General features: G+C 49.7%; 1 protein-coding gene across 2 annotated transcripts in view; it reads right to left on the bottom strand.

Annotated features, from left to right (window-relative positions):
- Positions 1–13,603, bottom strand: part of DNAJC5 (DnaJ heat shock protein family (Hsp40) member C5) — a 31,958-nt gene extending 18,355 nt beyond the window's left edge. The window contains exon 1 of one of the 2 annotated variants that reach the window (XM_055346226.1): positions 13,468–13,603. The gene's annotated coding sequence lies outside the window, so the exon portion shown is untranslated. Of the gene's footprint in view, positions 1–13,139; positions 13,158–13,467 lie in introns of those variants that run through there. The other variant, XM_055346245.1, reaches the window with a different exon arrangement.
- Positions 13,604–17,425: the final 3,822 nt, after the last annotated feature.

Raw genomic sequence — 17,425 nt, forward strand, 5'->3', positions numbered from 1 at the left:
TCCTCAAAACAGGCTGGGAAGAGTTTTTTTTTTTTATTTTTTTTTTAATTTTTATTTATTTATGATAGAGAGAGAGAGAGAGAGAGAGAGAGAGAGAGAGAGGCAGAGACATAGGCAGCGGGAGAAGCAGGCTCCACGTACCGGGAGCCCGATGTGGGATTCGATCCCAGGTCTCCAGGATCGCGCCCTGGGCCAAAGGCAGGCGCCAAACCACTGCGCCACCCAGGGATCCCGAGTTTTTTTTTTTTTAAATAGAGTTTTACTTATTTATTTGAGAGAGTGAGAGAGCGAGCACGGGAGCAAGCAAGCATGAATGGGGGTGGGAAGGCAGAGGGAGAGGGACAGGCAGGCTCTGCAATGAGCAAGGAGCCCCACTCCGGGCTTGACCCTGAGATCATAACCTGAGCCAAAACAAAGAATCAGATGCTTAAGAGACCGAGCCCCCCAGGCGCCCCAAGAGGATGCTGATGGAAGTACCCCATCTCCCGAGTATGGTGATGGTTATGCAAATCTCTAAGTATTAAACTCAGAGAAACGTACATCCAAAAAAAACCCAACCAACCAACTAACCAAACAAACAAACAAACCAGAGTCAAGTTTAATGTATGTTCATTAAAAAAAAAAAAAGGAGAAAATAAAATCTGGGCTTGTATTTTATGTTTTGTTTGTCATATATTTTTCCAGTTAGTCATTTTCGTTGTCGTTTACAAAAGTAGGGCAGACTGGAAATTAGAGAAAATGTGGTCCTTCATCACAACCATTTAGGAAGAACTGCTGCTGGGAGTACATAAGAGTGGAACTCCAGGGTCCCAGAGAGCTGGCAGTGTCTACTGGGTGAGGGTGCCACCTGCGGCCCCCCCCCCAGCATCGCGTGGCCCCACACCCTCCGGAAAGCAACGGGCCCCACCAGGCTTCCGAATCCGCATCATCTGCGGGCAGAAGGGTGCCTTGCTCCACCCGAGTCCTCATCCTGTGTGGACTGCTGCACACCTGCAGCCAGGGCACCGACCCTTTACTGCTTATGAACACAGCAAAAATCTTCTCCCCGTTCATAGTTTGTTATGATGATGTCTTTTGATGAACACAAGTTCTTACATTTTTCTATTGTGATATAAAACATAAAACGTACCATCTTAACCATTTTTCAGCACACACTTCAGTACTGTTAACTCCATGCAGGCTATGGTGCAACAGATCTCACAAGTTCCTAATTTCATGTAACTGAATGTATCAAACTTTTGCAAACTGATGATCTGCTGGTTTCCTTTTTTTTTTTTTTTGCTTTTGTTCAAAAGTCCTTCTCCATCCCATCCCAAAGCCAAAAGTAAATTCTTCTATATTTTCTTCTGAAGTTTTGTCATCAACAAAACTGCTGTAATCTGCTTCATCTAGAGTTAATATGGGCACAGCATGAGGCAAAGACCAGCTTTAATGATCCTAGTGACACCAACTGCCCCAAGCCCTAGAAGCCCTCGACCCTCGCAAATGGCCTGTCTTTCCCCAACACCTGCAGCGTGCCTGTAGCTTACTATAGAATTCCACACATGGGGCAGCTCCGGTGGCTCAGCGATTCAGCGTTGCCTTCAGCCCAGGGTGTGATCCTGGAGACCTGGGATCAAGTCCCGCATCGGGCTCCCTGCATGGAACCTGCTTCTCCCTCTGCCTGTCTCTGCCTCTCTCTCTCTCTCTCTCTCTCATGAATAAATAAATACAATCTTTAAAAAATAAAAAATAGGGATCCCTGGGTGGCGCAGCAGTTTGGCGCCTGCCTTTGGCCCAGGGCGCGATCCTGGACACCCGGGATCGAATCCCACGTCGGGAGCCTGCTTCTCCTTCTGCCTGTGTCTCTGCCTCTCTGCCTCTCTCTCTCTCTCTCTGTGTGAGTATCATAAATAAATTTTAAAAATTTTTTTAAAAAAATAAAAAAATAAAAAAAATTCTACATGTGAGGTCTATTGGGGGGGGTCCCTATTTTGTTCCATTCTCAGCATACTTTATTTAAAAAATCTCTGAAATTATCTGAGGCAGTCTCACCTACGAGAGCTGTAATTCTTTGGTATTCCACACACATCATTAGATAAATGCTACTGAAAAACAATTGTGTTTTAATACAAGCATGTGGTACAAAGACGAGTTGTTTTTTTTTTTTTTTTTTCAAGGAGGTCTTTAAAAGCAATTGCAAGGTAAGTCCTGTGAGCTCATCTCCTCAGTGTGCAGAGGTTTGTTCCATGGTCCCCCAAGCCCAGGCTTTATGGCCTGAAAACTAGGTGCTGTCATTCAGCAATGAAGACAGGAAGCAGTGTGAAGGCCACGCCAAGGGCTTTTTCTCACTGTCTCTGGAGATCTTCCTCCAAGATGTAGTGGCCTCTACAGCTGTCATCCAGCACTCTCCAGCCTCTCTATCCACTGTGGGTCAAACCAGGATCGTGGCTGGACATGTAGCCCCAGGAGCCACTGTCTGGCCAGGGCCGGGAGGACAAAGTGCCCAAATGGAAGTTCAGGACACAAAGACAATACACCATATGATGGGAATTTAAAAAAATAGAAGCCAAGAATAAGGTTAAGGGAGAGGGAGGATGGGGATCCCTGGGTGGCTCAGCGGTTCAGCGCCTGCCTTTGGCCCAGGGCGTGATCCTGGAGTCCTGGGATCGAGTCCTGAGTTGGGCTCCCGGCATGGAGCCTGCTTGTCCCTCTGCCTGTGTCTCTGCCTCTCTCTCTTGCTCTATGTCTATCATGAATAAATGAATGAATGAATGAATGAATGAATAAATAAATACATTAGAGAAGAAAGAAAAAAAGAAAGAAAGAAAGAAAGAAAACATTAAAAGGAAGGAGGAGGAGGGAGGAGGAGGGAGGAGGAGGCAGCAGTGGTGGCAGCAGAGGGCTGCTTAGAGCCCAGAGGCAGGAGGGCATTAGTTTGGAAAGAAAATATAATCAGTCAACAGGGCCCAGGCTTTACAATAAACATTGCTTTCACAAGTGGAAATAATGTAACTATTTTATGGATGTTCAAAGATAAACTTACAGACAAGCAACTTTATGGTCACAAAACACAAAGTATATTTCTCTGCAGTGACAGCATAAAGCTCAAAGGACAGACGACAGAAGTTGGAGAAAAACGAGAAGGGGAGGAAGAGCAGCGCTGACACCATGACATCAGGGAGATGAGACAACATGGGCCGTGATGGAGCAGGACAAGGTCCCCACAGTAAGCACACAAGCACTACCCAGAAGGCGGTCACGTGGGGGCAGGAGGACAGAGGTGCTGCCGCCGGAGCAGGACGGAAGGTACAGGGAATACGTCAGGCGACGAGCGGGGAAACCGCGGCGTGGCAGGGCACAGCGACAGTGATGGGCGACCACCAGCAAACACTTCTGGGAAGGAAGGGTGAAGTCTGGGAAGGGTACTGCTCCTTTGCCTTGGGCGCTCTAGACCTAACCCTATAGAAGACAATTTGCTGGGATCCCCGGGTGGCTCAGCGGTTTGGCGTCTGCCTTCGGCCCAGGGCGTGACCCTGGAGACCTGGGATCCAGTCCCATGTCGGGCTCCCCGGGTGGAGCCTGCTTCTCCCTCTGCCTATGTCTTTGCCTCTCTGTGTCTGTCATGAATAAATAAATAAATAAAATCTTTAAAAAAAAAAAACGACAATTTGCTAATGGGGTGCCTGGGGGGGCTCTGTCGGTGAAGCATCTGCCTTTGGATCAGGTCACGATTCCGGGGTCCTGGGATCCAGCACCTCGGGCTCCCTGCTCAGTAGGGAGCCTGCTTCTCCCTCTCCTTGCTCATGCTCTCTGTCACTATCTCTGTCATTACCTCTGTCTCAAATAAATAAAATCTTAAAAAAAGAAAGAAAACTGCTAAAAATGAAAATACTAAAAAATTAAATACAATAGGGGCACTTGGGTGGGTGGTTCAGATGGTTGAGCATCCAACTCTTGGTTTCGGCTCAGGTCAGGACCTCAGGGTCGTGGGATAGAGCCCATGGAGTCTGCTTGTCCCTCTCCTGCACCACACCTCCCGTAAGCTCTCTCTCAAATAGATACAATCTTAAAAAAAAAAAGGGGGGTGTTCCAAAGACCTTCCTCTAAGATCTGTGATGAACCTGTTAATTCCTACTGCCAAAGAACATTCAAAAAGTATGTGTACATGGAGCACCTGCCTCAGGCAGGGGAGGACCAGCACTACCAGTGCTGAACACACTCAGAACCCAGTGAAGAAGCTCAGGAAACCAATGGTCTGAATGTCTGACTCTGAATTTGTTATTAATTCTTTTTTTTTTATTTTTTTATTTAGTTATGATAATCACAGAGAGAGAGAGAGAGGCAGAGACACAGGCAGAGGGAGAAGCAGGCTCCATGCACCGGGAGCCCGACGTGGGATTCGATCCCGGGTCTCCAGGATCGCGCCCTGGGCCAAAGGCAGGCGCCAAACCGCTGCGCCACCCAGGGAACCCTGTTATTAATTCTGAAAGAAAAAGATCAATTTACTGCAGAATAGAATTAGCACCAAATAACTCCATTTACATATTTAAGAAATTCTAAGCCAGAGTCAACACACGTGTAAGACATAAAACTGATGGCTGCCAAAACACAAGAACACACCTAGCTCCCTCAAGCCCTCTAAGTTACAGAATGAGCAGCTGCCCCAAGTCCTGGCAGGGCATTCAGTAAATGTTTGTTGAATTAATTTTATTTTATTTTTATTTTTTATTTCTTTAAAGATTTATTTATTTATTCATGAGACACACAGAGAAAGGCAGAGACACAGGCAGAAGGAGAAGCAGGCTTCCTGCAGGGAGCCCGATATGGGACTGGATCCTGGATCCTGGGATCATGCCCTGAGCCGAAGACAGATGCTCAACTGCTGAGATACCCAGGTGCCCCTGTTGAATTAATTTTATCAATAATGATTATGTCCAAAAGCCAAATAAGGATTTTCTTTAGTTAACTGATGTTTAGGATACAATAATAAAAGGAAAAGGAGGGATCCCTGGGTGGCGCAGTGGTTTGGCGCCTGCCTTTGGCCCAGGGCGCGATCCTGGAGACCCGGGATTGAATCCCACCTCGGGCTCCCGGTGCATGGAGCCTGCTTCTCCCTCTGCCTATGTCTCTGCGCCTCTCTTTCTCTCTCTCTCTCTCTCTGTGACTATCATAAATAAATAAAAAAAATTAAAAAAAAAAAGGAAAAGGAGGTCAGAAGTTGAATAAAACCACAATAAATACATGTTTAGCTGTGAGGAGATTAAAAAATAAATGAATAAACATTCTCAAAAGTTTATTCCTCAGAAAGGAGGTTACCTATGGACCAATTTGGGAGAGAATCTGTCCTCTAACAAATGCCTACTAAAATAAATATATTCCCAAATCTAAACATGAAACTAGACAGTGGAAGACAAATTATTTGTCATAAAAGTAATGGGCATTAGGGATTTTTGGTTGTTGGTGTTTTAACCTCACAACACCTAAAATCTCAGGATATTAAAGTCACAGGTACTTTTCAACCTAGGTAAATACCAGGCTCTTTGCAGACTGGGTGTAAGGAATCCAGAGATAACTTTGTATCATGGCAGAAAGGGCAGAAAGTGATAGGCAAACAAGGGATGTCTACCAGGAAGAATTTTCTAAAACCCAGTGGGTAAGAGTCCATAAAATGTGATAGATGAGGCCCAATGTCTTCTGGGTCTCCAAGAGGAACACACCCCCAAACACACCTGCCGGAAATGGCATGACTTTCCTGCACTGTGATCCCTACAGATCCCTACAACTCAGTGTTAAAGTCCCCTGGGAGATAGCCAGCCTTTGATGAAGATGGACAAGGCTTCAGAGTGACCCTTTCCTGTAGCCATGGCCAGCATCAAACTATCCCAACAAATCTAGAACAAAACCAAGTATATGATGCAGATAATTCAACTGTAAGAGATGCCTGATGTCAAAGCAGTGTCAAAATACATACACACACCTCAAAACAGAAAGCTGGCGCAACTGAGGCTGTAATTTTACCAACATGGCAGCTACAATTTAGGGAGTGCTTACCATGTACAGGTATTTAGAGGCACATGTGCCCTGCACACCACAGAATGCCCCTAAGAAGTCTGGTGGACAGGCACCTGGTCTAATGGGTGGTGGGAGGGCAGCTCTGAGGTTACCTGCCTGAGCTGGAACTCGCCTCAGCTACTCATGGGTTCAGTAACCTGGGCAAGTTACTAACATCTCCACCTTCCCTCTGTCCAACGGGAATGGAAATATCTAGCTGGTATGTCTGTGACCTAGCTCCTGCGCAGTGCTTAGAACAGTGCCTTGTACACAATAAACCTTAGTTACGACTACTATGATCTCCAATCTACAGACGAGACGGAGGCTCAGAAACACGGAGTAATCTACTTGAAGTCATTCTGCTGGGGATTGGTGGGGTTGCCATTCAAATCCAAGTCTGACCTCCAGGCACTGTAACACTTGATTCTCAGTGAACTGTTTTACAAATGGGAGCAATCTACCTCTACCCAGAACACAAATAACTTACTTTCTTATGCATTAAGCCTCATCGGAATAAGGTACTACATTAAAACCCTTTACCGTATTTTAAAAATAAAAACAAACACATACATAGACTAAGTTTACAATGTTGTTGGGGTGCCTGGGTGGCTGTCAGTTGAGCATCTGGCTCCTGATTTCGGCTCAAGTCATGATCTCAGGGTCCTGAGATGGAGACCTGCATCAGGCTCTGTGCTCAGCAGGGAGTCTGCTTGGGATTCTCTTCCTCTGCCCCCCATCCCATGCTCACTCTGGCTCTCTCTCTCTCCCTCTAAAATAAATAAAGAAATCTTTAAAAAAGAAAAGTTTACAATGCTAAATAAAAACCATGTTGGTTTTAGCTTCCATAACTCTCAGCTTGAACACTAATATTAGTATTTAAATTAAAATTAATTAAATTAAAATAAATCAAATATTAATATTAAAGTTGCATACTTTTTAGATGTAAAAGTTTTTTTCTTTTTACATCTTAAACTTAAAAAAAATCCACGTTATTAATTTGTCTTGTCATTTGCCTCTTAAAAAATATAGAAAACCTGTCTTCAAGGCTTTGGTGGGGTAGGGGCACCTAATTAGGTAAAGTTGTACTGAACTATTTGTTGATCTGCACCTGTGACCACCACCAAGGTGAGCTGTCCATCAGCTCGATGGTTATTCTAGGGTGAGGCCAGGACGAAGTCCACGGTGCCCACTGCAGGGTGGAGCATATGGGCTGATACCCACTAATGCCTCACATGCTGTGACTCTGTGACCAGTTTAAAATATGCCACAAGTAAAAGGTACAAATCGCAGACACTTATGTAGGTCTGCGTATTTCTCCCAAACTACAGCAGGTTCAAGAGTATGCCCACACCATTAATACCTGTTTGCAATGCCATCCAATGGCCTGAGGACAGGATGATGTGAACAGCTGGCTGGACAGACTGACCTATACTGGCTGTCAAGACAGGGTCCCTCAGAGGATGTCACAGTTATCTTTTCCACGAGTAAATTTTTATGAAAGAAAAAGCAGAAGCAGATGAAACAAATGTGGGAGGACACACACCAGGAAGAAGGACATGTTGCTAACAATCAGTTAGGCTTACACAACCAGGCAGATGATGCAATAGAACAGCACCAACAGAAACAGCATTTTAAAAGGTGTAAATTCTGTAGGTTGTCATTCTAACATGTGATGGCATTATCTGTGCTTATTCTTCAATACCACACCTTTATACTAGAGAAAATATGTAACCGTCCGTTTCCTTATCTCTGAAATTGGATAATAGCTACCTCGCAAGGCTGTCCTGGGAATTATGGCTGATGTGCATTAAGTAAACCAGCCTGTTCAGAAATAGTAGTTGGGGTCAATTCAGAGGGTTTGCTATTAGAGGGTGGAGGAGAGGGATCCTCTAAGTGAATTCCATGAGAAAACATACCATTTCAAACAGTGTCAACATTGCTTGGACAGGTTAAGAAATACTTCATAGATAAATATCATCCTTTAAGTGTAGACTTTCTGGTTTCATCTCAAAATAAAACTGGATCATTAGATTATACTAAAAATTCTGAACTTTAGATTTAGATGTGTGGAGCCTCATGATTCAAAGTACAAGGTAAGTGCATCCAGCAAAAATCTTTACCCGGAACACAACTTCTTTTTAAGTTAAAACAGATACTGGTTACATATACTTTTAAAAGTTCTTTTATAACTAAATTCATTTTATTATTTTTTTAAGATTTATTTATTACTTACGATAGACACACACACACACACACACAGAGAGAGGCAGAGACACAGGAGGAGGGAGAAGCAGGCTCCATGCCGGGAGCCCAACGCGGGACTTGATCCCAGGACCCCAGGACCACACCCTGGGCCAAAGGCAGGCGCCAAACCGCCGAGCCACCCAGGGATCCCCTAAACTCATTTGATTTATGACTAAATTCTTAACAACATAATTTTTTTTTTGCAACTGGCAAAAAAACCCACAAAAAACAAAAAACCCTGAGATTTTATTATCAAACCCTACAGCAGAAGGTAAATGAGCACCAAAATATAAAGTGTTAAAATCCCATGTGAAGAGGAAATGACACACACTGCCACGGAGAAGAGAAACTTCATAATGCATGGCAAAATTATAAAGTCTGTGCTCTTTGACCTAAAAATTTTTCATTATTTATCTTAGAGAAACCCTCTCACAAAAGGCACTCCAATTTAATAAGAAAAATTCAATGGGGCTGCCTAGCTAAAAAATCAAACATTTGCTATGCTGCTAATCCCTTCCAATAATAGACAGGGAAACAAAGTAGCCAGGCAGTAGCACAGGCTTGCTCTGCAGAGCCCAGGCACTCCCTCCCAGGGCCTGCAACTGAGCTGGGAAGTGCACCTCTGGTCTGCTCACCACCACTGCACTGGGAGATCTCGGTCTTGGGCTCCCAGCACCTGGATCCAGCCCCCAGCCCTTGAACCAACGCAAAGGGACAAGACTGGCAGAAAATCTGGGTTCTGTTGGTTTCACTACACCACATTTCTACTCTACTCAGTGACAAAAGCAGAGGTGCAGGCGGAGAGCGCTATCTAAGAAAGGGGCTGGCCCTCCCAGAGGGAGCCAGGGTGGGGCACAGCTGATAGGGGTGGCAAGTCAGCATTCCAATCCTCTGACTCCCAGGACTGCAACTTCACAACCAATTGGCACAGAATTCCTCAGAACATAGCAATGGAGACACCATAGGACCAAACATTTCATCTTGTAAACCACCATATTTGCTGGGGATACACATTCAATGTAGAAAAATTTTTAAAAATGATAAAATCAGCCCATGATGACAAATAAGGCTCATTCACACTTATCTATTCAAAGAATATTCACTGATTACTCATAATGTATCACAAAATTTAAAAATATTAGTTGGGTTTCTGCCACAAAACTAAGTTTTGAAAATCATTTATGTAGCTCCATGAACAAGATAGACTAATTTTGGAATGAAGTGAACTTTTAATATACACAGGTCAGTCCTTAAAGAGGAAACTGATTAAGGGGTGCTTGGTGGCTCATTCGGTTAAGTATCCAACTCTTGGTTTCTGCTCAGGTCATGATCTTGGGATTGTGGGATGGGGCCCCCCATCGGGCTCCACAGTCAGCAGGGAGTCAGCAAGGACTCTCTCTCTCCCTCTGCCCCTCCCATTCACACACTCTAAAAAATAAGTGGGATGGTCTTTTTTTTTTTTTTTTGAGATTTATTTATTTATTTGAGAGAGGGAGAGGGAGAGAGAGAGAGAGAGAGAGAGAATGTGCACTCAAAGTGGAGAGGCAGACGGAGAAAGAAAATCTCCAACAGAGTCCCTGCTGGTAGAGGAGTCTGATGTGGAACTCCATCCCAGGACCCCAAGATCATGACCTGCACCAAAATCAAGAGCTGGATGCCCAACCAACTGAGCTACCCAGGCGCCCCTAAATAGATCGGTCATTAAAAAAAAAAAAAAAGGAAACCAGTTAGGATGGCATTTTAAGTGACATCCCACACCTGGTCTCACTACATACTACTTTCTTCAGAGAATGAGATGCTATACTCCATTTCTGCATTTTCAGTGTTAACTACCCATATGTACTCAAAACTAACACAAAGAATAATGAAAGACAAAATGTAAACTGAAGGTTGTTTGGTAATCTAATCCCTCAAATCGTCCTGAGCTACCGATAACAGACCAGCTGCTAATCCTCTTTGGAGGAGGTCACTATTTGAGAGCTGGCCCTGGCGTCAGGACAGTCAAAGTGTAACAGTTCCCTTTCTTAAATTAGGGGTAGCATTTTCATAAAATAGAACTGTTAACCATTTCCCAGCATCTCTGTCCCTTATATTTAGGGAGGAGCTGATGAGACACCTTTCGTTTGGGACACCTGCAGCAGAGATGCTCTTGATCTACCGACCCAATCGGTATCATAATAAGGCTCATGTGAGGAATACTGTAGTTTGCACTGCCATTCAGAGCACCCAGGGACTCAGGAGGGCGCCACTGAGGGTTAGCAGCCTCCTCTCCACTTGACACCAGGCCCCAGGGGGCACAGGGGTCTGTCCCTTTACTGGAAAACTGGCTGCCCTCATTGGATGAGGCACTGTCTGCCTATAGCATTATATACTCCAAAGCCTGTACAGGGGGCTTTAAAGGAGAGTTAAGGAATTTTTCATTGGTGATTATATCTGTGTATATCAGGTTCATTTTACTCCCTGACTTTATTTTTTTTAAAGATTATATTTATTTATTCATGAAAGATACAGAAAGAGAGAGAGGCAGAGACACAGGCAGAGGGAGGAGCAGGCTCCATGCCGGGAGCCCGATGCGGGACTCGATCCCGGGACTCCAGGATCACGCCCTGGGCCGAAGGCAGGTGCTAAACCGCTGGGCCACCCGGGGATCCCCTTACTCTGACTTTAGAAGCAAACTCTCACCTTAGACAAAATTCTATCTTATCACAAGCCCCCAGTTCCACCGCAATTTAGTCATTCTCTCCTACCCCCCAGGATCAACGTGAGCATCTCATATTTAGGTTCTAAAGATGCACCGCCCAGCAGCCTGTTAGGGGACTCTGCATGGTGGTGTCGGGTAGGTGCTCAGCACAGGAACGGGTACAGAAGCCCTAAATTTTCAAGTTCCAGGTCAGAGACTGAGCAAGACAGTGGTCTCCCGGGTAGCTCACAGCAGAGCACACTGCCACCTATCCCGTGCACGCCGGAAGGACTCAAGAACAGAAAAGGCTGAGACACAAGCAGCATCCTTTCAATTTCTATATCTCCTTAATAGAACCATCCTTAGAAACAGAAGAAAATTCCCTCATTCTGAGTCATCAGGGGCATGAGGTAAGGGGTTCCAGAGTCCTTCAGCACAAAGCAGGACTCAGCCTGCTTCTGTCACAGCACCGCAGCAAGGAGTCTCCGGCTGAGGAATCGGAACAGCTCACTTCATGTGGCTCTTCTAACAGATTACTCCATCTCAATCCACTTAATCAACAAATGTCACCAAGTATTAAGACTAGCAAGTGGGGTTTTTTTTTGAGGGGGGGGAGCGGAGGGGAGGGAGAAACGTAATGAAAGACAAAATTTCCAGAAGCATTTTTACCAGTTGCAGATCTGACTTTAAAAACTTTTCATTTCGAGATGATTTAAATTAGACGTTGCAAAGAAGATTTACAGGGAGGGCTCAAGCATCTCTCTGATCGCTTAACTGGCTGTCCTTTCCCAAAGGGCCGGTGGCTCGTCGCAGACCTCCCTCAGAGCCCAGAGCCCCTCAGTGCTCAGTACTCACAATGCCTTCCAAGGGACAAAGTCACTGTACTGCACAGGAGTCACTGAGCTATCGCTATTATTCACTCAACAAGTATGTCCTGGGTTTGTGCCAGCAACAGTTCTTTACACAAAACCACCTCCCTATGGACCTCATCTGATGGTAAAATAGTAAATATAGTTAAGGATATTAAACAGGACATTAAAATAACCAAGTGCTGTAAGAAAATTAAGGAGAGAAGGCAGACAGGAAATGGGAGGTGTCCAGCTGAGACTCTCTGCAGAGCAGTCAGGAAAGGCCCAGCCTCGTGGAGCGTGAGGATGAGGAAGTGAGTGTTCCGGGGCGGACTGTGGGATGCAGCACGCGCGTCTGCCAAGAGACTGGCGGGAATGCTGCTATGGCAGGGGGAGAGAGTCGGGGGGCCAAAGGTAGGAAGGAGCCTGGTCACAGGGGGGCGGGAGGGGCCGGACAGCAGAGCCGGTCCCTGGGCAAGCCTCAGAGGATCCTGCCCGTGCCTGCCCGTCTGCTCGCACCAGGGCCCAGGGGCAGGCACGGAGGCTCCTGCATCCCACGTCCCTTCTAGCCCGTCACGGCGACCATCCACGATGGCCCTGGGGGTACGAGGCCGTCTGCACCACAGCCAGCAGCCAGAACCAGCTCCTACAGCTCTCGGTTTGGCCACACGCCCTCGGGGGAGCTACCGAGTCCCCAGCACCCAGCACCCAGCACCCCGGGCCCAGGTGAAAGGAGGGCCGCACACACTAAAATCACCAACTTTCCCAAAACCCTCAGGTCCTGGCTTCCAGTTTCACCTCCTGCTTCACAGATTACTCAGTCTCGAAATTCAGCGGCACATCCAACGGGAAAGAAACCAATAAAGGAACAAAACACCCTAGAAGCACCGGCCGGAGTCCTGCCTTTAGGCGACCACGTTAATTAATAGCCGGGGCAACATAACTGTTTCCATCTTTAAGGTGGTGTTTTGTTTCTTGGTTTTTTTTCTCCTTTTTTCCGCCCAACGGACAACCGATTAACGACGAAGCCGTCCGACAGTTCAAACGGCGCGGATCAGGCCCTGACCTGGCTGGTAAGATGTCCCCCATCGGGCCCAAACCTGAAGCATAAAATACAATGAAATCGGGGCTTTCGCTTCCCTCTCCCGTAGGGCGCGACGGAAGGGACCGCCTCGCGGGCGCAGGAACCGGGAGCTCCTCCTGCGGCCGCCCAGCGCCGACCGGCTGGAGCCTGAGCCGCGGAGCCCCGACGCCGCCCGACCCGCCGCACAAAGCGGCCTGAGGTCCCGTCTCCGCGCAGCATGGCTCTAAGCGGCCCAACCTCCCTGACCTACAGCGTTCGCCCGCGGCGCGTCCGGAGCCTGCTTCGCCCCGAGCCGCTCGCGCGCATCCCACTCGGCGGTGCGGCGCCCCCGGGCCGCGGCTCTCAGCCCGGGCAGGAGGAGACCCCCGGCCGGGTCAGGGGGCGGCGCGGCGGGGCGGGGGCGCCGAGCCGGGAGGGAGCGGAGCCCGGCCCCCGCCCCGCAGGCCCCCGCCCCGCAGGCCCCCGCCCCGCAGGCCCCCGCCCAGCCCCGCGCCCAGCCCCGCGCCCCCGCGGCCCCCGCGGCCCGCGCCGCCCGCCCCGGCCTGACCCGAGGCCCGCGGGGCCCGCCGCGAGCTCACCAGTCCGCCCGCCCGCCCGCCCGCCGGCTCTGCGGCTCGGCTCCTCGGCTCCGCGGCGCTGCTGGGCCGACGCGCTCCTCCGCCGGGGCTGCTCTCGGGGTCCCCGGGCGGCGGCGGCGGCGGCGGCGGCGGCGGCGGAGGCGGCGGCGGCGGCGGCGGCGGCGGCAGAGGGCGCGGGAGCAGCACCGGCACAGGTGGCGGGGGCGCGCACGCTCACGCACGCTCACGCACGCTCACGCACGCTCACGCACGCACCCGCACCGGCGCGCGCGCCCCCGGACGGACGTGGGCGACGCGGGGCGGGGCCGGCCGTGCACGCGCCCAGGGGGCCCGGCTAGCGGCGTGGCTCCGCCCACCTGGGGGCGGGGCCTCCAGTGACAGCGCCGGAGCGGAAGCCGCGGCGGCCGTGGGCTGAGCCCGCGCCGCGGAGCCGGAAGCGCCTGCGCCCGGCAGGGGCGGGACCGCAGCGCAGGTGCGGGGGGCGCTCGGGCGGCGGCAGGTGCGGCGGCAGGTGCGGCGGGCAGGTGCGGCGGCCGGCCCGGGGGAGCGGGCGGGGCCTCGCGGTGCGGCTGGGCGTGCTCAGCGCCGGACGGAGGACCGGGGAGACGTGATCGTCCCCGCCGAGCGGGGCGGGGCGGGGCGGGCGCTGAAGGCGGCGGCGGCGGCGGCGGCGGCGGCAGGGGGCCAGGGTCGGTGCACTCGGGCCACCGCGCCTGTCCGGCCGCCCGCCCGGGGAGTGGCGGGAGGAGCGAGGTGCACCCACCTCCCCGCCCGCCCCGCCGGCCCGTGACCGTCCGCGGTAGCAGGGACCCGGGGCTCCACGTGCCATCTCCATCCGGGAGCCGCCCAGACGGACCTCCCACCCGTGCACCGGCCACCCCACTCTCCCCACCCTCGGAGCTGCCTTCTTAGAAACCTGGTGGCAGGGGGCGCCTGGGGGGTCAGGGGCGGAGCATCTGCCCTCGGCCCAGGCCGTGACCCCGGGGTCGCGGATCGAGTCCTGCCTCGGGCTCCCTGCGTGGAGCCTGCTCCTCCGTCTGCCTCCCTCTCTCTCTCTGTCTCATGAATAAATAAGATGAGAGAAAGGGAGAAAGAGAGAGAGAGAGAGAGAAAGAGAAGAAAGAGAGAAAGAGAGAAAGAGAGAAAGAAAGAAAGAAAGAAAGAAAGAAAGAAAGAAAGAAAGAAAGAAAGAAAGAAAGAGAAAAGAAAGAAACGAAGGAAAGAAAAGAGAGAAAAGAAAGAAAAAAGGAAAGAAAAGAAAGAAAGAAGGAAAAGAAGAGAAGAGAAAAGAAAAGAAACGAAACCTGGGGACATCCAAGGCTTCCCAGGACACCGGGCTGCGAGCGCCAGGAGGCCGAGGTCGGGGGAGTGGGTCAGCAGGCATGGAGCGCGCAGCAAGGAAAGGACGGATTCAAGAGCATGAAGGATTCCAGGATCACAGGACGTAGGAGACCTGGTACCAATTTCAGAGAAAGCTGTTGAAGCAAGAATGATGGGCCCGGCCTTAATGAACCCCCTCCCCTAATCTAGGGTTATCCTTCCTAAGAAAATGTTCCTGAATATAGAAAAAGCTGTCTGCTCTTGATGGTGTTGCTTATAAAACCTGCCCAAGTGTGCGGGCAAGCGCACCCAGAGGGAACAGTGCAGTTCTGTGGGTTGGCTTTTTTTTTTTTTTTTAAGATTTTATTATTCATTCATGAGAGACAGAGGGAGAGACACAGGCGGGGGGGGAAGCAGGCTCCATGCAGGGAGCCCCATGCGGGACTGATCCCGGGTCCCCAGGATCACGCCCTGGGCTGAAGGTAGGCGCTAAATGGCTGAGCCACCCAGGCATCCCTTGTTTTGTTTCTTTTTTTTTTTTTAATTTTTATTTATTTTATGATAGTCACACAGAGAGAGAGAGAGAGGGGCAGAGACACAGGCAGAGGGAGAAGCAGGCTCCATGCACCAGGAGCCTGATGTGGGATTCGATCCCGGGTCTCCAGGATCGGGCCCTGGGCCAAAGGCAGGCGCCAAACCGCTGCGCCACCCGGGGATCCCTGCTCAGCTCAAGTCTTATCCCAGGGTCTTGAGTTCAGGCCCCATGTTGGGATGCCCAGCATGGGGCCTACTTAAAGAAAGAGGAGGACACCTGGGTGGCTCAGGCTGTGATCCTGGGGTCGATTCCTGCACCAGGCTCCCCATAGGGAGCCTGCTTCTCCCTCTGCCGGTGTTTCTGCCTCTGTCTCTCATGAATAAATAAAATCTTAAAAAATATAAAAAGAAAAAAAAAACACCACAAAAAATAAAAACAAACAAAAAACCTACATGGAACCCATGCCCAAAGTAAATGAGGGTAAATGTTGGCTGCAGGCCCCGATACTGACTTTCACCCTTTATACCAGGTGACTGTTGTACTGGACCGTCATGTGGGGTGCACAGCTCATACAACGTGAAGTCACTAGCTTTCCCTGCTATTCCATCTGGAGCAAGCCTGCTCTCTGATCCCACAGGGAAGTCCGATGTTCCCACTGAAGGCACTGGCCACCTGGAACACCCGACAGCAGGAATCGACACGTTTGTGGCACCAGGCATCAGAAAGGGTCTCCCTCAAAGGGCCTTAGGGAGTGGGTATGGCTGGCACCCCAGGGCAGAGCATTAAGGAGGAAAAGCAGAGCACAGAACATCGTGTCTTAAGAAAGGGAGAGCAGGGGCAGCCCGGGTGGCTCAGCGGTTTAGCGCCTGCCTTGGGCCCAGGGTATGATCCTGGAGTCCTGGGATCGAGTCCCACATCAGGCTCCCTGCATGGAGCCTGCCTCTCCCTCTGCCTGTGTCTCTGCCTCTCTTTCTCTGTGTCTTTCATGAATAAATAACTAAAATCTTAAAATAAACAAATAAAATCTTTTTAAAAAAGAAAAAAGAAAAGAAAGGGAGAGCAGGGTTAGCCTGCAGCCCAGGGCATGATCCTGGAGACCCTGGATCGAGTCCCACGTTGGGCTCCCTGCATGGAGCCTGCTTCTCCCTCTGCCTGTGTCTCTGCCTCTCTGTCTCTATAAATAAATAAAATTCTTAAAAAAAAAATTTGCCTGCCTTCTCATGAAATGCAGGAAGGCGAACAAGTAATGTGGGTCATCACAGGGGGCACGTGGGTGGCTTAGTTGGTGACAGCTGCCTTCAGCTCAGGTCATGATCCTGGGGTCCTGGGATGGAGCCCCCGGGTCAGGCTCCCTGCTCAGTGGAGTCTGCTGCTCCCTCAGTCCCTCCCCCTGCTCATGCTCTCACACAAATAATCTTTTTTGGGAGGGACGCTCAGTGGTTGGGCACCTACCTTCCGCCCAGGGCGTGACCCCGGGATCTGGGATCGAGTCCCGCATTGGGCTCCCTGCAGGGAGCCTGCTTCTCCCTCTGCCTCTCTCTGTGTCTCTCAGAAATATTTTTAAAAAACCTTTTTTAAAAATCTTTTTTTAATATATATTTTTATTTATTTGAGAGACAGCAAACGAGCACAAGTGAGGTTAGGGGCAGAGAGAGAAAGAGAAACAGACACCCACTGAGCAGGGAGCCAGATGCGGGACTCGATCACAGGACCCTAACATCATGACCTGAGCAGAAGGCAGATGCTTCACTGATTGAACCACCCAGGCACCTCTCAAATAAATAACATCTTTATTTATTTATTTTAAAAAAGATCTTAAAAAAAAAAAAAAAAGGTCATGGAGTCGGGGGGGGGAATCAGAGCTTGTTTCTTTTTCTTTTTTAAAAAGATTTTATTTATTTATTTATTCATGAGACACACACACACACACAGAGAGAGAGGCAGAGACACAGGCAGAGGGACAAGCAGGCTCCATGCAGGGAGCCTGATGTGGGACTCGATCCCGCGACTCCAGGATCATGCCCTGGGCTGCAAGTGGCCCTAAACCGCTGCGCCACCAGGGCTGCCCCAGAGCCTGTTTCTGAGCCCACTTGGTCTCCACTT

This window comes from Nyctereutes procyonoides, unplaced genomic scaffold, assembly GCF_905146905.1.
Source record: "Nyctereutes procyonoides isolate TBG_1078 unplaced genomic scaffold, NYPRO_anot_genome, whole genome shotgun sequence".
Classification (NCBI taxonomy): Eukaryota; Metazoa; Chordata; class Mammalia; order Carnivora; family Canidae; genus Nyctereutes; species Nyctereutes procyonoides.